We start from the raw sequence: 22,464 nt of genomic DNA, 5'->3' as shown, positions 1-22,464 counted from the left end.
TTCCTGTCTTTCATCCATTCCTACCTTCTGTCCTAACAGTCTGCGAGTTAAGTGGAGGTATAATCTCTTAAGTTGGGGAGAGCACCACTCTGGCAGTTGGGTCCCAGCGATATCCACCACCGCAGGTACCATGGATGTTGTCATACAGGGATTTCCCCGTGTGTTTTAGTATCAACCCATTCTGTGGTCTGCGGGTGGCTTCAGGACAAATCGAGTGGGATGGTTCTGGGGTTGACTTCAGCCCAGTTCTTATTTCGTAAAATGCAGAGTTCCCCTCTCTGAGTGTCCTGGGGCACCGCTGCCCAAACTCTAATCCTTTTTCTGGGCTGTTGGCCAGACGTCCAATTTCAGGGCACCCATTTTTTGAAAATCCCCACCAATCCCCTGCTACAGTGACAGATAACATTCAGTTGAACGGCAATTTGTTATTTTGTATATCAGCGGCTGGTTGTTACGCCCAAACATTATACTCATATCGGGATGCACCCATAACACACCCTCCTCACATTAGAACATAGAACATAGAACATAGAACATTACAGCGCGGAACAGGCCCTTCGGCCCACAATGTTGCGCCGACCAGTCTTATTTTTAAAAAAAAACATTGACCCACTAATCTAAACCAATCCCTTTTCGTCCATAAACCTATCCACCAATCTCTTAAACGCCCCCAAACTAGGCGCATTTACAACTGCAGCAGGCAGGGCATTCCAGTCCCTCACCACCCTCTGGGTAAAGAACCTGCCCCTGACATCCGTCCTATAACTACCCCCCCTTAATTTAAAGCCATGCCCCCTCGTGCTAGATTTCTCCATCCGAGGAAACAGGCTATCACCATCCACCCTATCTAAACCTCTAATCATCTTATATGTTTCTATAAGATCCTCTCTTAGCCGCCTTCTTTCCAGTGAAAACAACCCCAGATCCCTCAGTCTCTCCTCATAGGACCTCCCCTGCATACCAGGCAACATCCTGGTAAACCTCCTCTGCACCCTCTCCAAAGCCTCCACATCCTTCCTGTAATGTGGGGACCAGAACTGCACACAGTACTCCAAGTGCGGCCGCACCAGAGTTGTGTACAGTTGCAACATGACGCTGCGACTCCTAAATTCAATCCCCCTACCAATAAACGCCAAGACACCGTACGCCTTCTTAACAACCTTATCTACTTGATTCCCAACTTTCAGGGATCTATGTACACATACACCTAGATCCCTCTGCTCCTCCACTCTATTCAAAGTCCTCCCGTTAGCCCTATACTCAACACATCTGTTATTCCTACCGAAATGGATTACCTCACACTTCTCCGCATTAAACTCCATCCGCCACCTCGCGGCCCAGCTCTGCAACCTGTCCAAGTCACCCTGCAAACTTCGACACCCTTCCTCACAATCTACCACACCTCCGACTTTGGTGTCATCAGCAAACTTACTAATCCACCCAACTATACCCTCATCCAGATCATTAATAAAGATTACAAACAGCAGTGGCCCCAAAACAGATCCCTGAGGCACACCACTCGTAACCGAACTCCATGATGAATAATTACCATCAACCACCACCCTCTGTCTCCTATCTGCTAACCAATTCCTGATCCAAGTACCTAAATTACCACCAATCCCATACATCTGCATTTTCTGCAGAAGCATACCATGGTGAACCTTATCAAACGCCTTACTAAAATCCATATATGCCACATCTACTGCCTTACCCCTATCCACCTCTTTGGTCACCTTCTCAAAGAACTCAATAAGGTTAGTAAGGCATGACCTTCCCGCTACAAAACCATGCTGACTATCTCTAATCAATTCATTACTCTCCAAATAACTATAAATCCTATCCCTAATAATTCTTTCTAAAACCTTGCCCACTACAGAAGTAAGACTCACTGGTCTATAATTCCCAGGGAAGTCTCTGCTCCCCTTCTTAAACAATGGGACAACATTCGCTGTCCTCCAATCTTCCGGTACTATACCAGAGACCAACGACGACCTGAAGATCAGAGCCAGTGGCTCTGCAATCACCTCTCTTGCCTCCCATAGAATCCTAGGGTAAATCCCGTCTGGACCAGGGGACTTATCTATTTTCAACCCATCTAGAATATCCAACACATCCTCTGTATCAACTACAATACTTTCTATTTTACACCCCTTCACCCCAGTGACCTCCTCAGCTACATTCATATCGTCCTGCGTGAACACCGAAGAGAAATAATGGTTCAATGCCTCTCCAATCTCTTCCGGTTCCACACACAACTTCCCCCTACTGTCTGTAACTGGCCCTAATCTTGCCTTGACCAACCTTCTGTTCTTGACATACCTATAGAACGCCTTAGGATTCTCCTTAATCCTATCAGCCAAAGTCATCTCATGCCCTCTTCTAGCCCTTCTCAACTCCCTCTTCAACTCCCTCCTAGCCAATCTAAAGCTTTCTACTGCACTACCCGAGCCCTCAAGCCTCATCCGAACATAAGCCTCCTTCTTCTTCCTAACCAACAAATCAACTTTTTTTGTGCACCACGGTTCCCTAGCCCTACCAATTCCTCCTTGCCTGACAGGGACATACCTATCACAGACCCACAGTAGCTGCTCCTTGAAAAAACTCCACATTTCAGACGTTCCTAGTCCCTGTAATCTCCTAGTCCAACCAATGCTTCCTAATTCTCTCCTAATGGCCTCATAATTACCCTTCCCCCAGCTAAAACTACTGACCCGAGGTTCATGCCTATCCCTTTCCATCACTAAGGTGAACGTAACCGAATTGTGGTCACTATCACCAAAAAGCACACCAACTTCCAAGTCTAGCACCTGGTCTGGCTCATTTCCCAGCACCAAGTCCAATATAGCCTCACCTCTAGTTGGCCTATCTACATATTGAGTCAAAAAACCTTCCTGCACACTTTGAACAAAAACTGACCCCTCTAACGAGCTAGAGCTATAGCAATTCCAATCAATGTTAGTAAAGTTAAAATCCCCCATAACAATTACCCTATTACTTTCACTCCTAACCAGGATCGTCTCTGCAATCCTTTCCTCAACCTCTCTAGGACTTTTTGGAGGTCTATAAAAGACTCCCAACAGGGTGACCTCTCCTCTCCTATTTCTAATTTCTGCCCATACTACCTCAACAGACAAGTCCTCATTAAACTTCCTCTCTGACACTGTGATATAGTCCTTGACCAATAATGCTACCCCTCCCCCCCTTCTACCTCCTTCTCTACTCCGACTAAAGCACTTGTACCCCGGCACCTGCAACATCCATTCCTGACCCTGCTCTATCCACGTCTCTGAAATGGCCACAACATCAAAGTTCCAGGTACTGGTCCACGCTGCAAGTTCATCCACTTTATTGCGAATACTCCTCGCGTTAAAGTATATACATTTCAAACCTCGCTCTGCCCCACCCCCACAATGCCGTGCAATGCCGTCCCCTTCTATGCCCCCCTCACTTTCACCCCCTCTACCCAGGATCCCACCCCCCCTCTGAATCAGTTTAAACCACTCCGCATAGCCTTCACAAATTTACCCCCCAGGATATTTGTTCCCCTCTGGTTCAGATGTATACCATCACTCTTATAGAGATCCCATCTTCCCCAGAATGAGCCCCAATTGCTCAAGTAATTAAACCCCTCCCTCCTGCACCATCCCCTCAGCCACAAGTTCAAACTTTCCCTCTCCCTATTCCTCTCTAAATTATCCCGTGGCACAGGCAAGAGTCCAGAGATAACCACTCTGTTTGACTTGGCCTTTAGTTTCCATCCCAACTCCATGAAACTCTGCTTAATATCCCCTTCCCTTAGCCTCCCTATGTCATGTGTCCCCACATGAATTATAACTTGGGGTTGATCACCCTCTCCCCTAAGAGTCTTGAATATCCTCTCTGACACATCCCGGACCCCAGCCCCTGGTAGGCAACACACCAGCCCTGAGTCCCTACCCTTACTACCAACTCTCCTATCCGTCCCTTTAACTGTAGAGTCCCCAATCACGAGGCCCAATCTCTTGCATCCCCTAGACACCTGAGCTTTTACAATAGGCTCACCCCCAGAGTCCTGCTCCCTTTGGCTATCCCCAGTTGATGCTTCCTCAACTGTAGCCTCCAGGACCGAAAACCTATTTTGGAGGGGAACAGCCCCAGGGGATTCTCCTCCCACATGCTTCTTTCCCCTCCTCTTGACATTGACCCAAGACTGATTACTAGGAGTGACTATTTCCTTAAAACTCCTATCAATGTCTCTCTCTGCCTCACAAATTAGGTGGGGCAAACCATAAATAACCGGGATGCCACAAGTTCATCTTCTTGGAGTGTCCTGTGTGCTTATCCTGATGATGAGTCCAACGAGGTAGATCATAGATTGCATCTCTGTCATTGTCCATCATTGTCCCGAGGCGATCAATGTAAATTCTGCTGTTATCACATCCAATAGTTGATGCATAAGAACATAAGAAATAGGAGCTGGAGTAGGCCATCTAGCCCTTCAAGCCTGCCCCGCCATTCAATAAGATCATGGCTGATCTGAAGTGGATCAGTTCCATTTTCCCGCGCTCTCCCCATAGCCCTTAATTCCCTTGTCTATCGAAAATCTATCTACCTGTGACTTAAACATAGTCAACCAGGTAGCCTCCACCACTTCAATGGGCAGAGAATTCTAGAGATTCACTACCCTTTGAGTGAAGAAGTTCCTCCTCAATCCTGTTCTAAACCGACCTCCCCTTATTTTGAGGCTGTGCCCTCGAGTTCTGGTTTCCTTTCTAAGCAGGAAGAATCTCTCTACCTCTACCCTATTCATCCCCTTCATTATCTTATACATCTCTATAAGATCCCCCCTCATCCTTCTAAACTCCAACGAGTACAGATCCAATCTACTCAATCTGTCTTCATAGGCTAACCCCCTCATCTCCGGTATCAGCCTGGTGAACCTTCTCAGTACTCCCTCCGAGGCCAGTATATCCTTTTGCAAATAAGGGGACCAAAACTGCACACAGTACTCCAATTGTGGCCTCACCAGTACCCTGTACAGTTGCAGCAAGACCTCCCTGCTTTTATATTCTATCCCCCTCGCTATAAAGGCCAACATTCCACCTTTTTGATCACCTGCAGATACATATATTTCTCTTTGAACACTATCGACAGTGGTCAGAAGGATCTGGATATATCAATTGTCACTTGCGTGTCATAGATTTTTAAATTCTAATTATGAACCACTCCAAGCAAAATTTTGTTCAGATCAATAAATGTGTGAATTGTGGAATAGTCAGAAAAGAGCTTGTTTAACTGGCCAGAAAAATCAGTTTTATTCTAGCAGCAGTCATCATTAGCCCCATGCCTTCAAATAGCACTGGAGTCGGTCTGTAATAACCTGAAGAGGTGTCCATTCCACTAGTGTCCTGGAGTTTGAAGGCAGAACAAATTTAAAATTTAGCACAAGTGCCTTTAAGAATTTAAAATGTAGCCTCGTCTCCTTGACGCTTTTAAAATCTAGCATAACAGCCTCAATGATGTTAAAATTTAGCATAACAGCCTCAATGTGGAGATGACCGAGGTGGGCACAGTAACAAGTCTCACAACACCAAGTTAAAGTCCAACAGATTTATTTGGTATCACAACCTTTCGGAGTGTTGGTCCTTGCTCAGGTGAGTGGGAGTTGTGTTCACAAACATAGAACATAGAACATAGAACATAGAACATTACAGCGCAGAACAGGCCCTTCGGCCCACGATGTTGCGCCGACCAGTTACAAAAACAATGACCCACTAGCCTATACCAATCCCTTTTCGTCCATAAACCTATCCAGAGATCTCTTAAACGCCCCCAAACTAGACGCATCTACAACTGCAGCAGGCAGGGCATTCCAATCCCTCACCACCCGCTGGGTAAAGAACCTACCCCTGACATCCGTCCTGTAGCTACCCCCCCTTAATTTAAAGTCATGCCCCCTCGTGCTAGCTTTCTCCATCCGAGGTAAAAGGCTATCACTATCCACCCTATCTAAACCTCTAATCATCTTATATGTTTCAATAAGATCCCCTCTTAGCCGCCTTCTTCCCAACGAAAACAACCCTAGATCCCTCAGTCTCTCCTCATAGGACCTCCCCACCATACCAGGCAACAACCTAGTAAACCTCCTCTGCACCCTCTCCAACGCCTCCACATCCTTCTTGTAATGCGGGGACCAGAACTGCACACAGTACTCCAAGTGCGGCCGCACTAGAGTAGTGTACAGTTGCAACATTACACTGCGACTCCTAAATTCAATCCCCCTACCAACAAACATAGACACAAACTTAATTTACAAGATAATGTTTGGAATGTGAATCTTTACAGGTAATCAAGTCTTTACAAGTAATGCCAATGTGAGTGGAGAGAGCATTAAGCACAAGTTAAAGAGATGTGTATTGTTTCCAGACAGGACAGTAGAACATAGAACATAGAACATTACAGCGCGGAACAGGCCCTTCGGCCCACAATGTTGCGCCGACCAGTCTTATTTTTTAAAAAAAAACATTGACCCACTAATCTAAACCAATCCCTTTTCGTCCATAAACCTATCCACCAATCTCTTAAACGCCCCCAAACTAGGCGCATTTACAACTGCAGCAGGCAGGGCATTCCAGTCCCTCACCACCCTCTGGGTAAAGAACCTGCCCCTGACATCCGTCCTATAACTACCCCCCCTTAATTTAAAGCCATGCCCCCTCGTGCTAGATTTCTCCATCCGAGGAAACAGGCTATCACCATCCACCCTATCTAAACCTCTAATCATCTTATATGTTTCTATAAGATCCCCTCTTAGCCGCCTTCTTTCCAGTGAAAACAACCCCAAATCCCTCAGTCTCTCCTCATAGGACCTCCCCTGCATACCAGGCAACATCCTGGTAAACCTCCTCTGCACCCTCTCCAAAGCCTCCACATCCTTCCTGTAATGTGGGGACCAGAACTGCACACAGTACTCCAAGTGCGGCCGCACCAGAGTTGTGTACAGTTGCAACATGACGCTGCGACTCCTAAATTCAATCCCCCTACCAATAAATAAGTGAGCTGTCGCAAGCCCAGGCAAGTCGTGGGGGTTACAGATAGTGTGACCTGAACCCAAGATCCCGGTTGAGGCCGTCCTCGTGTGTGCAGAACTTGGCTATCAGTTTTTGTTCCACGATTTTGAATTGTCATGTGCCATGAAGGCCACCTTGGAAAAAGTTCATTGTTCCTTGGAAGCACTGAAGAGAGGCAGTGATTTGTAAGAGGAGAGCTTGTGGGTAAGTTAAAGCGATTTTTAAAATTAACTTTGCTAGTTTTTTTTAAATTTTATTCTGGAAGCTGGAAGTAGTTTGCAAAGGGACTTGGGTAGTTTTTTTTTCCTTACCATAAACTGGACTGGTGAGGAATCCCGATACACTACACAGGGAGAGTATCCCACCCTCCCACATCCTCTAACCTAAAGAGAGAGAGAGAGAGGGGCTCGGAGTGAGAACAGGTAAGTTTGTTTTGTGTATGAGCTGGAAGGGCTTTGACTCACAGGGCCTAAGCGAAAACAGCGAGGCAAGGTAAGTTTATAAGTTTTTATTACTTTTTTTTCCTCTGTATTTCTAAAAAGGGCAAGTACGAGTGTGAGGCCAGTATGTTGTTGCCAGTGCAATATGTGGGAGGTCCTGGAGGCTCCTGGTCTCCCAGACATCCATATCTGTGCTGGGTGTGTGGAGCTGCAGTCCCTAAGGGACCTGGTTAAGGAACTGGAAATGCAGCTCGAGGACCTTCATCTCATTAGAGAGAATGAGGAGGTAATTGACAGGAGCTACCGGCAAGTGGTCACACCGGGGTAACGGGAAGAAGGCAAGTGTTAGGAAGGGGAAAGCTCACGTGATGGAGAGCACGCTGGTGGATGTCCCCCTTCATAATAAGTAATCCTGTCTGAGTACTGCTGCGGGGGGACAGCTCACCTGGGGGAGGCAGCGGTGGCCAGGTCTCTGGAGGTGAGCCTGACCCAGTACTTCAAAAAAGTAAGAAAAAGAGCAGCAAGGCAGTGTTAATAGGGGACTCCATAGTGAGGGGGTCAGACAGGCGTTTTTGCGGATGCAGACGGGAGTCGCGGATGGTGGTTTGCCTCCCTGGAGCTGGGATCTGGGATGTCTCTGGACGCGTCCCAGACATCCTGAAAGGGAAGGGTGAGGAGCCGGAGGTTGTGGTTCACATAGGTACCGCTGACATAGGCAGGAAGAGGTCATGAAAAGGGATTATAGGGATTTAGGTAGACAGCTGAGAAAGAGGAACATGAAGGTAGTAATCTCAGGATTGCTGCCTGCGCCGTGGGAGAATGAGAGCAGGAATGGAATGAGGTGGAAGGTGAATGCTTAGCTGAGGGACTGGAGCAGGGGGCAGGGATTCCGGTTCCTGGATCATTGGGACCTCTTTAGGGGCAGGTGTGACCTGTTCAGTAAAGACAGGTGGCACTTGAATCCCAGGGGGACCAATATCTTGGTGGGAAGACTGACTAGGGCTACTGGGGGGACTTTAAACTAGAAAGGTTGGGGGGAGGGAATAGAGATGAGGAGGCTGAGAGCGAGGAGGTTAGCTCCCAGGTAGAGAAGGACTGTAGACAGTATGAGAGGGAGGTTAGACGGGTGATGGAGAAGGGAAGCGCCCAGACCGAGGGTCTGAGGTGTGTCTATTTTAACGCCAGGAGTGTAGTGAATAAAGTAGATGAGCTTAGGGCGTGGATTGCTGCTTGGGAATGTGATGTGGTGGCCATTACAGAGACTTGGATGTCTCAGGGACAGGACTGGGTACTTCAGGTGCCAGGATTCAGATGCTTCAGGAAGGACAGGGAGGGTGGCAGAAGAGGTGGTGGAGTGGAACTGTTGATCAGGGACAGTGTCATGGCTGCAGAGAAAGAGGATGCCGTGGAGGGACTATCTACAGAGTCTCTGTGGGTGGAAGTTAGGAACAGCAAAGGGTCAATAACTTTGGGTGTTTTCTGTAGGCTGCCCAATAGTGACAGGGAAGTTGAGGTGCAGATAGGGAAGTAGATCCTAGAGAGATGCAGTAATAACAGAGTTGTCGTGATGGGAGACTTTAATTTCCCAAACATCGACTGGAATATCCCCAGGGTAAGGGGTTTGGATGGGGAGGAGTTTGTTAGGTGTGTTCAGGAAGGTTTCCTGACACAGTACGTGGATACGCCTACGAGAGGAGAGGCTGTACTTGACTTGGTGCCGGCTAATGAACCAGGACAGGTGTCGGATCTCTCGGTAGGAGAGCATCCTGAGGATGGAGATCATAATGCTATCTCCTTCACGATAACATTGGAAAGAGATAGGATCAGGCAGGCTAGGAAGGTGTTTGTCTGGAGTAAGGGGAAATATAGAACATAGAACATAGAACATTACAGCGCAGAACAGGCCCTTCGGCCCACAATGTTGCGCCGACCAGTTAAAAAACAATGACCCTCTAACCTAAACCAAACCCTTACCATCCATAAACCTATCCACGGATCTCTGAAACGCCCCCAAACTAGGCGCATTTACAACCGCAGCAGGCAGGGCATTCCAATCCCTCACCACCCTCTGGGTAAAGAACCTACCCCTGACATCCGTCCTATAACTACCACCCCTTAATTTAAAGCTATGCCCCCTCGTGCTAGCTTTCTCCTGATGAAGACATCAGGCAGATAATTGGACGAGTAAACTGGAAGGAGGTGTTCTTGGGGAAAAGTACTGAAGGAAGGTGGCAGATTTTCAAGGAATGTTTGTCTGGAGCTCTGTACGATAATGTTCCGATGAGTCAGGGAGGTTTTGGTAGGTTGTGGGAACTGTGGCGCACGAAGGTTGTGGTGAACTTAGTCAGGAAGAAAAGAAAGGTGTATAAAAGGTTCAGAGAGCTAGGAGATGTTAAGAATCTAGAGGAGTATAAGGATTGTAGAAAGGAGCTTAAAAAGGAAATTAGGAGAGCCAGAAGGGGACATGAGAAGGCCTTGGCGGGTAAGATGAAGGAGAATCCCAAGGCATTCTACAAATATGTGAAGAGTAAAAGGATGAGAAAAGAAGGGATAGGATCTATAAAAGGTGAAGGGGGAAAAGTCTTTGTGGAACCGGAAGAAATGGCAGAGGTGCTTAATGAGTACTTTGCCTCGGTATTCACGGTGGAAAGTGATCTGGGAGGTTGTACTACAGGTTTGCGGCAGACTGAAAAGATTGAGTATGTGGGCGTTAAGAAAGAGGATGTGTTGGAACTTTTAAATTCTATCAAGATAGATAAGTCGCCAGGACCAGATGGGATGTACCCCAGGTTACTGTGGGAGAACATAAGAAATAGGAGCAGGAGTAGGCCATCTAGCCCCTCGAGCCTGCCCCGCCATTCAATAAGATCATGGCTGATCTGTCATGGCTCAGTTCCACATACCCGCCCTCTCCCCATAACCCTTAATTCTCTTGCCTATCAAAAACCTATCAACCCGCATCTTAAAAATATTTAGCGAGGCAGCCTCCACCACTTCAATGGGCAGAGAATTCCAGAGATTCACCACCCTTTGAGTGAAGAAGTTCCTCCTCAACTCCGTTCTAAACCGACCCCCCCTTTATCTTGAGGCTGTGCCCTCTAGTCCTACTGTCCTTTCTGAGCAGGAAGAACCTCTCCACCTCTATCCTATCCATCCCATTCATCATCTTATATGTCTCAATGAGATCTCCCCTCATTCTTCTAAACTCTAACGAGTACAAGCCAAGTTTATTCAGCCTCTCCTCATAGTTCAACCCCCTCAACTCCAGTATCAGCCTAGTAAACCTCCTCTGCACTCCCTCCAAGGCCAAAATATCCTTGCATAAGTGCGGCGACCAAAGCTGCACACAGTACTCCAGCTGCGGCCTCACCAGTGCCCTATACAGCTGCAGCAAGACCTCCCTACTTTTATATTCAATCCCCCTCGCTATGAAGGCCAGCATCCCATTAGCCTTCCTGACCACCTGCTGTACCTGCAGGCTGGGTTTTTGCGACTCATGCACAAGGACCTCGAGGTCCCTCTGCACCGTCGCATGCTGCAGTTTTTCTCCACGTAAGTAATAGTCCTTCCTACCATTATTCCTACCAAAGTGGACAACCTCACATTTGCCAACATTAAATTCCATTTGCCAGTTCCTGGCCCATTCGCCCAGCCTATCTAGATCCTTCTGCAGACTCTCCACACCCTCCGCACAATTTGCCGTTCCACCAATCTTGGTGTCATCAGCAAATTTCGACACCATACACTCGGTTCCCTCCTCCAGATCATCTATATAAATGGTAAATAGCTGAAGCCCCAGCACCGACCCCTGGGGCACTCCACTATTCACCAACCGCCAATCCGAATAGCACCCATTGACCCCCACTCTCTGCCTCCTATTTAACATAGAACATAGAACACTACAGCACAAACAGGCCCTTCGGCCCACAAGTTGCGCCGATCACATCATCACCTACCAACCTACAGACCTATCTATAACCCTCAATCTCATTAAACCCCATATACTCATCCAGAAGTCTTTTAAAAGACCCCAGCGAGTTCGCCTCCACCACCACTGACGGCAGCCGATTCCATTCACTCACCACCCTCTGAGTGAAAAACTTACCCCTAACATCACTTCTGTACTTTCCTCCCCGCACCTTAAATCTGTGTCCTCTCGTAGCGACCATTTCAACCCGGGGAAATAGCCTCTGAGAATCCACCCTATCTATTCCTCTCAACATTTTGTAAACCTCTATCAGGTCGCCTCCCAACCTACGCCTCTCCAGGGAGAAGAGTCCCAGCTCCCTCAACCTGTCTTCATAAGGAAGTGATTGCAGAGCCCCTGGCGATGATCTTTGCATCGTTGATGGCGACGGGAGAGATTCCAGAGGATTGGAGGATTGCAGATGTGGTTCCTATTTTCAAGAAAGGGAACAGGGATAGCCCGGGAAATTACCGACCGGTGAGTCTGACCTAAGTGGTTGGTAAGCTGATGGAGAGGATTCTGAGGGACAAGATTTATGAGCATTTAGAGAAGTTTAGAATGATCAGGAATCGTCAGCATGGTTTTGTCAAGGGCAGGTCGTGCCTTACGAGCCTAGTTGAGTTCTTCGAAAATGTGACTGAACACATTGACGAAGGAAGTGCCGTGGACATGGTGTACATGGACTTCAGCAAGGCATTTGATAAGGTCCCCCATGCAAGACTTCTTGAGAAGGTGAGAGGGCATGGGATCCAGGGGGTGTTGCCTTGTGGATCCAGAACTGGCTTGCCAGCAGAAGGCAGAGAGTGGTTGTGGATGGGTCTTTTTCTGCATGGAGGTCGGTCACCAGTGGAGTGCCCCAGGGATCTGTTCTAGGACCCTTGCTGTTTGTCATTTTCATAAATGACCTGGATGAGGAAGTGGAGGAACGGGTTAGTAAGTTCGCCGACAATACGAAGATTGGTGGTGTTGTGGATAGTCTGGAGGGATGTCAGAAGTTGCAGCGTGACATAGATAGGATGCAAGACTGGGCGGAGAAGTGGCAGATGGACTTCAACGCGGATAAATGTGTAGTGGTCCATTTTGGCAGGACCAATGGGATGAAGGAATACAATATCAAGGGTAGGAGTCTTAGCTGTGTTGAAGAGCAGAAGGATCTTGGGGTCTGGGTCCACAGGACTCTTAAATCAGCCTCGCAGGTGGAGGATGTGGTCAAGAAGACGTATGGTGTACTGGCCTTCATTAATCGAGGGATTGAGTTTAGGAGTTGGGAGGTAATGCTGCAACTTTATAAGACCCTTGTCAGACCCCACTTGGAGTACTGTGCGCAGTTCTGGTCGCCTCACTACAGGAAGGATGTGGAAGCTATTGAGAGGGTGCAGAGGAGATTTACAAGGATGTTGCCTGGATTGGGAGGCATGCCTTATGAAGATAGGTTGAGGGAGCTGGGACTCTTCTCCCTGGAGAGACAAAGGTTGAGAGGTGACCTGATAGAGGTTTATAAAATGTTGAGAGGAATAGATAGGGTGGATTCTCGGAGGCTATTTCCCAGGGCTGAAATGGTCGCTACGAGAGGACACAGGTTTAAGGTGCTGGGAAGCAAGTACAGAGGAGATGTTAGGGGTAAGTTTTTCACTCAGAGGGTAGTGAGTGAGTGGAATCGGCTGCCATCGGTGGTGGCGGAGGTGAACTCGCTGGGGTCTTTTAAAAGACTTCTGGATGAGTATATGGGATTTAATGGGATTGGGGGTTATAGATAGGTCTATGGATTGGTAGGTATTGATGTGATCGGCGCAACTTGTGGGCCGAAGGGCCTGTTTGTGCTGTAGTGTTCTATGTTCTGTGTTGAACCGCACTCACAAGACAGCCCCCAAATGCAATGCAACGCCATCCATGCTTTCAAGACCAACCACAACATTGTCATCTAACCAGCAGACAGAGTCACATACTGAACAGAAGAGATTACTGCAAAGAAGTGTACCGACAACTGAACAATGAAGAACAAAGAGTTACCCAGAGATCCGACCAAACAACACACCCGTCAAATCAACAGACCAATCAAGACTTTTGATCCGGACCTTCAGAGCACTCTCTATGCTCTCATCCCACATACTCCTCGCGTTGGGGATCCCGACTACCTCCTAAAGATACACAAAACCAATACACTCGGCCATCGCATTGTATCAGGCAATGGGACCCTGAGTGAGAACTTCAACTACGTCGAGGGCATCCTGTAACCCACTGTACAAAGAACCACAGCTTCTGTCGCGAAACTATGGACTTCCTACAGAAACTCAGCACACATGGAGCAATTGAACCAGGGACACTCCTCGTCACAATGAATGTCTTGGCAGTTACACCAGCATCCCCCGCGACTATGGCATTGCTGCAACTCCCTCAGTACTCAACACCAACAACTGCTAATCTCCAAATGCAATTCTACAACTCATCCGCTTCATCCTGGACTACAATGTCTTCACCTTTAACAACCAGTTCTCCATCCAAACACACGGAACAGCCATGGGGAAAAATTCGCACCTCAATAATAATAATAATAATTGAAGGGCCTGTTCTGCGCTGTAACGTTCTATGTTCAATATGCCAACATCTTCATGCACAGGTTCGAACAAGACTTCTTCATCACACAGGAACTCCAACCGATGCTATACACTAGATACATCGATGACATTTTCTTCCTTTGGACTCATGGTGAACGATCACTGAAACAACTATGTGATGATATCAACAAGTTCCATCCCACCGTCAGACTCACCATGGACTATTCCCCAGAATCAGTTGCATTCTTGGACACACGCATCTCCCTCAAAGATGGTCACCTCAGCACCTCACTGTACCGCAAGCCCATAGATAATCTCACAATGCTCCGCTTCTCCAGCTTCTGCTCTAAACACGTTAAAGAAGCCATTCCCTATGGACAAGCCCTCCGTATACACAGGATCTGCTCAGATGAGGAGGATCGTGACAGACACCTCGAGACACTCTCATCAGAACAGGTGCTGGGGCCTCAGCTATTTACCATTTATATAGATGATCTGGAGGAGGGGGCTGAGTGTAGGGTGTCAAAATTTGCTGATGACACAAAGATGAGTGGAAAAGCAAATTGTGTAGAGGGTGTGGAAAGTCTGCAGAGGGATGTAGATAGGCTGAGCGAGTGGGCGAGGACCTGGCAGATGGAATACAATGTTAGCAAGTGTGAGGTTATCCACTTTGGCAGGAATAATAGTAGGAGGGATTACTATCTAAAGGGTGAAAAGCTGCAGCATGCTACGGTGCAGAGGGACCTCGAGGTCCTTGTGCATGAGTCGCAAAAACCCAGTCTGCAGGTGCAGCAGGTGATCAAGAAGGCGAACGGGACGCTGGCCTTTATAGTGAGGGGGATAGAATATACAAGAGGGGAAGTCTTGCTGCAACTGTACAGGGTACTGGTGAGGCCGCAGCTGGAGTACTGTGTGCAGTTTTGGTTGCCGCACTTGCGGAAGGATATATTGGCCTTGGAGGGAGTGCAGAGGAGGTTCACTAGGCTGATACCGGAGATGAGGGGGTTGGACTATGAAGAGAGACTAAATAGACTGGGTCTGTACTCGTTGGAGTTTAGAAGGATGAGGGGGGATCTTATAGAGACGTATAAGATAATGAAGGGGATGGATAGGGTGGAGGTAGAGAGATTCTTCCCGCTCAGAAAGGACAGCAGGACTACAGGGCACAGCCTCAAGATAAGGGGGCAGGGGCGGTGGGACAGTTTAGAACAGAGTTCAGGAGGAACTTCTTCACTCAAAGAGTGGTGAATCTCTGGAATTCTCTGCCCGTTGAAGTGGTGGAGGCTACCTCACTAAATATATTTAAGTCACGGGTAGATAGGTTTTTGGTACGCAAGGGAATTAAGGGTTATGGACAAAGTGTAGTGTGTCAAAATTCACAGATAATGTTAAGATGAGTGGCAGAGCAAAGTGTGCAGAGGACGCTGAAAGTCTGCAAAGGGATACAGATAGGCTAAGTGAGTGGGCAAGGGTCTACATTCTGCACTTTCTAGTTTCCTTCTCTATGAATGATATGCTTTGTATAGCACACAAGAAACAATACTTTTCACTGTATGCTAATACATGTGATAATAATAAATCAAAGCAAATGGGTCTGGCTGATGGAGGACAATGTTAGTAAATGTGAAGTCATCCATTTTGATAGGAGTAAGAGCAAAATGGACTATTATTTAAATGGTAAAAAATTGCAGCATGCTGCTGTGCAGAGGGACCTGGGTGTCCTTGTGCAGGAATCTCAAGGAGTTGGTTTGTAGGAGCAGCAGGTAATTAAGAAGGCAAATGGAATTTTGTCCTTCATTGCTAGAGGGATGGAGTTTAAAAACAGTGAGGTTATGTTGCAGCTGTATAAGGTGCTGGTGAGGCCACACCTGGAGTACTGTGTACAGTTTTGGTCTCCTTACTTGAGAAAGGATATACTGGCACTGGAGGGGGTGCAGAGGAGATTCACTAGGTTGATTCCGGAGTTGAGAGGTTTGGCTCATGAAGAGACTGAGTAGACTGGGGCTATATTCATTGGAATTTCAGAAGAATGAGGGGTGATCTTATAGAAATACATCAGATTATGAAGGGACTCGATAAGATAGAAGCAGGGAGGTTGTTTCCACTGGCAGATGAAACTAGAACTAGGGGGGGCATGGCCTCAAAATAAGGGGAAACAGATTTTGGACCGAGTTGTGAAGGAACTTCTTCACCCAAAAGTATGAAATTCCCTGCCCAGTGAATCGGTTGAGACTCCACATTACATGTTTTTAAGGATAAATTTTTGAATACTAAAGGAATTAAGGGTTATGGAGAGCTGGTGGGTAAGAGGAGCTGAGTCCACGAAAAGATCAGCCACCATCTTATTCAATGGCAGAGCAGGGTGGAAGGCTCCTGCTCCTAGTTCTTATTATGTAATTCCTGAGACTACACGCCAACAAAAGCTTCCTTTAAAACCAGCAGATATAATTTTAAGGACATACACAGAAGAGATTATACTATTAAAATGATCAGAGTTGAGTGAATAACTCTCCATGTGATCTATTGTAATTTTCCACATTTGGGAGAACATGGTTGGAGCAGATAAAACTCATGCTGTCAAAAGATAAGTCAATGCCAAAACTATCACTATCCACCCTATCTAAACCTCTACAGCACATTCTGGATAAATACAAGAGCGTATTCAAGAAGTTACTTGGTAAAAGTTAAGCTAATTCATTGGTTATAGTGCAGCTATACTGCTCAATAAAATTTATTTTAATGAGAGCTTTCTAGTGTGTCAATAGAATCACACACATAGTGAAACATCTTATCCTCACATCTGTGCCACAGTTAAAAATAAGCTATTGGTGTACGTCTTGTTGGCTGTTGGTGTCTAGTCGGACTTCATAATGTACTTTGGGGGTTCTGCTCTGGTACCCTAACACTTCCCTGTATAATTACAGATACACGTAGTGGCTGAATCACATATAAAAGTCTTTTTCATTATAAAAGATTACCTCTTATTGACTGTGTCAATAAATGATTAATGATGCATCATACTGTATGGAAAGTATTACTGATCATGTGTACAACATCATAATTTGTTCTCATGACCACAGAAGGGGAAGGGATGTTGTACTTAAATGGTTGCTCTCAGAGCTGATCACATGATTTGACAATGTCATTAGGGTTTTGCCCCAAGCTGCAGCTTTACTTGCAGTTGTACAGGCAAGACCTGCTAGAATAGTCTGCAACATGCATTCCATGTCTCAGTGGGGCCTTGCAGTACATGTTATAAAGAATAGGGTTTCATCTTTAATGTATTCATGTTGATCTATAAGGTATAACCTTTCCTGATTATTTACAGTACTAAGCTGCCTCGTGGCTTTTTTTTTGTTGGGTTGTGATCATTTAAGTTAAAATGGGTCATGTTAGAAACACTCGTCTTATATTGAGTTGGTCAATGCTCAGGAGCAAGAAAGTGTGACTGAGTTGACCAGGTATGGGGGGGAATCCAGGCTGTAGTGATTAACGTACTTGACCAACAGATGTAAGAATAAGGGTGAATAACTGACCATAGCCCATTGTACAGGAAGCCATTCAAGTGAGAAGAGTAAGAATCCTGCAGAATCCCTACTTTGAGGTTATTAACATACACAAACTAACCAATATATGATGACTGACTTGTACACTTCCTTAGTTTCATTGTTACATGTAATCTTGTCTTGAACAATTTCAGCCGTTTGTGATACACTTCGGGTAAAAGCACTTGGTGAGAAGTTGGAGCCTGGGCCTACATTGACCTGAAAAGGTTGGACATCAATTATCAAAAAACTCTTCAGCTGTCCTGCAGTGAAGTGCGAACATGTTTGGCTTACTGTGTGGCAATGGAAAGCTAATCACCTTCTAGCAGCTGAGATACAGCTATATCGAGGCACATTAACTGGGTCACTTGGCCAGGTACCAGCAAAGGAATGCTCATCACGAGTGAACATAACATGGTGAGTCAATGATCTGAAGAATTTGACCTTGCTTTGTTTGGGCACAAATTTTCAGTTATATTCTGCAACTGGAACATTCAAATATAATGAAGTAGTAATTGGGTTAGTTTCCATAGACACTGCTGTGAAAATATAAATAAAACATTTTGTGGGTAATATTTGAACAGATTCCAGATAGACCCTCACAAATTAATAGGGCTGCAAAGGAACCAGAGACAGAGACATGTCAGATTGGCCAGTGCAGCCAGAATGATTGCATGGAGATCAAGTTTCTATCCAGGGTGTAAGAGTAATGGAGCCGTGCTTTAATATATAAAAACTGTGGATGCTGGAAATCTGAAATAAAAACAGAAAATCCTGGATAAACTCAGTAGTTCTGGCAGCATCTGTGGAGAAACAAACTGTTAATGTCTCAGATCTAAATGATCCTTCTACAGAACTTTAATATCATTGTTCAGCACACCTCAACACTTATACTGAATGAAATGTAGCCATCGTCGTTATTTCCTTTTGGGAAGCGTTAATTGACTTCCTTACAGCCCGATTTCCAACCACAGGGAAAAGAAAGGTGATATTGATCGGAAACGGTACAGTTGAGGAATTGATCCGATTCAGCTGGGAATTCCAAAGGTTATTCCTGCTGTCAGGGTTAAACATAGCTCTGTCTAAGATTGACTTGAAACATTAACTCTCTTACTCTCCACAGATGTTGCCTTACCCGAGTAGGCTGTGTTTTTTTTAAAATTAAGTGCTGCACCTTGTAGCTGGAGATGAATTTGTGCAGGAAGGAGCCAGTTGTGGTGCTCCACATGGAAGCCCATGACATTGATAGAACTAGAAGTGATAAACTGCTCAGGTAAAACTGATAAGTATACAGAACAGGAAAGGGGCCCTTCATATCTACACCAAAGTTAGGATTCAAAGTAAAATCAGAAACACAAAAGGTAATAGTTACTGGATTGTTACCGTTAACAACGCACCTAATGGCACAGTCAAGCTGATTAGAGAATTAAACATATGGCTCAGTGAAGTAGTTTATTCATTAGTCACAAGTAGGTTTACATTCACACTAATGAACTTACTGTGAAAATCTGCTAGTCACCACACTCCAGCACCTGTTGTTCAGGTACACAGGGAGAATTTGGCACGGCTAATACACCTACCCAGCAGATAAAGGAGAATCCAGGAGCTTCCACAAGTATGTTAAGGGCGAAACAGTATGTAGGGAGAGAATAGGCCCCTTAAAGATCAACAAGGTCATCAATGTGCAGAGCCACAGGAGATGGGTGAGATCCCAAACACACATTTATCAGTATGTACCGTGGAGAAAGATATGGAAGCTAGGGAGCTCAGGGAAATAAAATCTGATATCTTGAAAAGTGTCCACATTACAGAAGAGGAGGTGCTGGAGGTCTTAAAACACAGAACATTCCAGCACAGTACAGGCCCTTCGGCCCTCAATGTTGCGCCAACCAGTGGAACCAATCTAATGACCCTCTAACCTAAACTATTCCAATGTTATCCATATGCCTATCCACTGACCATTTGAACGCCTTTAAAGTTGGTGAGTCCACAACTGCTGCAGGCAGGGCATTCCACAATCTTACTCCCCTCTGAGTAAGAGCCTACTTCTGACATCCGTCCTATAATTACCACCCCTTAATTTAAAGCTATGTCCCCTCGTGTTAGCCATCACCATCCGAGGAAAAAGGGTGGACAGTGAGAGCCTATCTAACCCTCTGATCATCTTGTATGCCTCAATTAGGTCACCTTGTAACCTCCTTCTCTCTAATGACAATAACCTCAAGCCTTTCCTCAGAAGACCTTCCCACCATACCAGGCAACATCCTGGTAAACCTGCTCTGCACCCTTTCCAATGCCTCCACATCTTTCTTAAAATGCGGTGACCAGAACTGTACACAATACTCCAAGTGCAGCCGCACCAGAGTTTTGTACAGTTGTAACATGACCTCACGGCTCCGAAATTCAATCCCTCTACCAATAAAAGCTAACACACCGTACACCTTCTTAACAACCTTATCAACTTGGGTGCCAACTTTCAGGGAGCTATGCATATGTACACAGATAGATAAATTCCAAGATAAAAACTGTGGATGCTGGAATCTGAAACCAAAAGAAAAAAAGTGCTGGAAAATCTCAGCAGGTCTGGCAACATCTGTAAGGAGAGGAGAGCTGATGTTTTGAAGCCAGATGACCCTTTATCAAAGCTGAGGGGCTATAGTTGAGGAAAAAGCACATATTAGAACCACAGAACATTACAGCACAAAAACAGGCCTTTTGGTTATTCTTGGTTGTGCCGAACCATTTCTCTGCCTAGTCCCACTGACCTGCACTTGGACCATATCCCTCCGCACCCCTCTCATCCACGTACCTGTCAAGTTTTTCTTAAATGTTAAAAGTGAGCCCGCTTTCACCACTTCACCTAGCAGCTCATTCCACACTCCCACCACTCTATTAGAAACACCACTCACCAAATGCGACAGAAATGAAAGAGCTGAAAGCAATGGAGTCCTTACAGGGCAGGATGTGAAGAACTTAGTCCAGATAGTTGTGGGAGTCAATGGGCTTGTAGATAGTCTATTGCTGGAAATGGAGACAGAAAGGTCAAAGTGTCTGAGATGGACCAGATGATCGTGATGGAAACTGGAAGTGATGAATTTTTCCAGATCCAGACAAGAGCGTGATGCAGCATAAAGTAGTCATCGATGTACCGGTGAAGCACCTGTGGGCAGGGGCCTGGAACAAGAAATGTTCCACAGACCCATACAGGTGCCCATTGCTACATCTTTGATTTGAAGAGGATGGGATGAGTTAAAGGAGAAGTTGCTGAGAGAGTGAGTTCAGCCAGAGGAGAGTGGCGGTGGATCAGAATTGTTCAGGCCTCTTTTCAAAAAAGCAGCAAAAGAGCTCTTGGGCCATCTTGATGTGGGATGGAGGTGTAGAGAGATTGCACATCCATGGTGATTAGGTGGCAGTTAGGGTCTGGGAACTAGAAGCTGTCAATATGATGCAGAGCATCAGAGGAATCCCAGGTGTAGGTGAAGACAAAATGGCCAATAGGGGTGAGGATGGACAGCATTGACAACAGGTCATCTGGATTTGACACGTCAACTCTATTCTCTCCTTGCAAATGCTGCCAGACTTGAGATTTTCCAGCATTTTCTCTTTTGGATAAATTCCAGGGACCTAATCAAGCATATCCCAGGGCATTGTGGAAAGATAGGGAAGAAATTGCTGGCCCATAGCAGACATATTTGTACCGTTGATAGCCAAGGGTGAGGTGTTGGAAGATTGGAGGGAATCAAATGTTGTGCCATTATTTAAGAAAGGCAGCAGGGAAAAGCCAGGAAACTGCAGATTGGTAAGCCTGTCAGTGATGCTGATAGTTTTGGATGGGATTCTGAGACAAAATCTACATGCATAGTTTTGTGTGTGGGAAACCATCTCTTACAAATTTGATAGGTTTTTTGAAGAGATGATCAAGAAAATAGATGAGGGCAGTGCAGTAGGCGTTGTCTATATGGACTTTAGCAACACCTTTGACAAGGTACTGCATGGTAGACTGGTCAGTTAGGCTAAATCACAAGATCCATGGAGCATTAGTCAATTGGATATAAAATTTACTTGCCAGTACAAGACAGAGGGTGGCAGTAGATGATTGCTGGTCATAGGCCTCCAGTCTAAAAACAATGTGCCACAAGAATCGGTGCTGGGTCCACTGTTATCTGTCATTTATAAAAACAATTTGGATGAAAATATAGGAGGCAAGATTAGTAAGTTTGTGGATGACACCAAAATTTGTGGTGTCTTGGACAGTACAGGCTGAAACTACAATGGGATCTTGATCAATTGGGTCAGTGGGCTGAGTGGCAGATGGAATTTAATCCAATAAATGTGAGCTGTTGTATTTTGGTAAGGCAAACCAGGGCAGGGCTTATAGTTAATGGTAGGGCCATAGGGAGCATCAACAAAAAGACACCTGGGGTTTAGGTACATAGTTCCTTGAAAATGGTGTCACAGGTGAAGGTGTTACATCTTCACAGGTGGTGAAGATGGCATTTGCCACACTTGCCTCCATCAGTCACAGCATTGAGTACAGGAATTGGGATGTTATGTTACAACTGTACAACACATTGGTAAGGCCACATTTAGAGTACTGAGCACAATTCTTGTGTCCCTGCTAAAGGATGTTATTGGGACTGGAAAGTTTGAATTATAAAGAGGCACCGGATAGGCTGGGACATTTTTCCCTGGAACGGAGGAGGAGGAGTGATCTTGTAAAGGTTTATAAAAATCATGAGGGGCATCAATAAGGTAAATAGCCAAGATCCTTTCCCCAGGGAATGGATGTCCAAAACTAGAGGGCATAGATTTAAGGAGAGAGGGGCAAGATTTAAAAGGGTCCTGAGGGGCAACTTTTTCCGCAGCAGATGGTGCGAATATGGACTGAGCTGCCAGAGGTGGTGATAG

The sequence above is a fragment of the Carcharhinus amblyrhynchos genome, chromosome 19, assembly GCF_965287045.1.
Source record: "Carcharhinus amblyrhynchos chromosome 19, sCarAmb.v2.hapA, whole genome shotgun sequence".
NCBI classification, from domain to species: Eukaryota; Metazoa; Chordata; class Chondrichthyes; order Carcharhiniformes; family Carcharhinidae; genus Carcharhinus; species Carcharhinus amblyrhynchos.
This window is presented reverse-complemented; position numbering follows the sequence as displayed.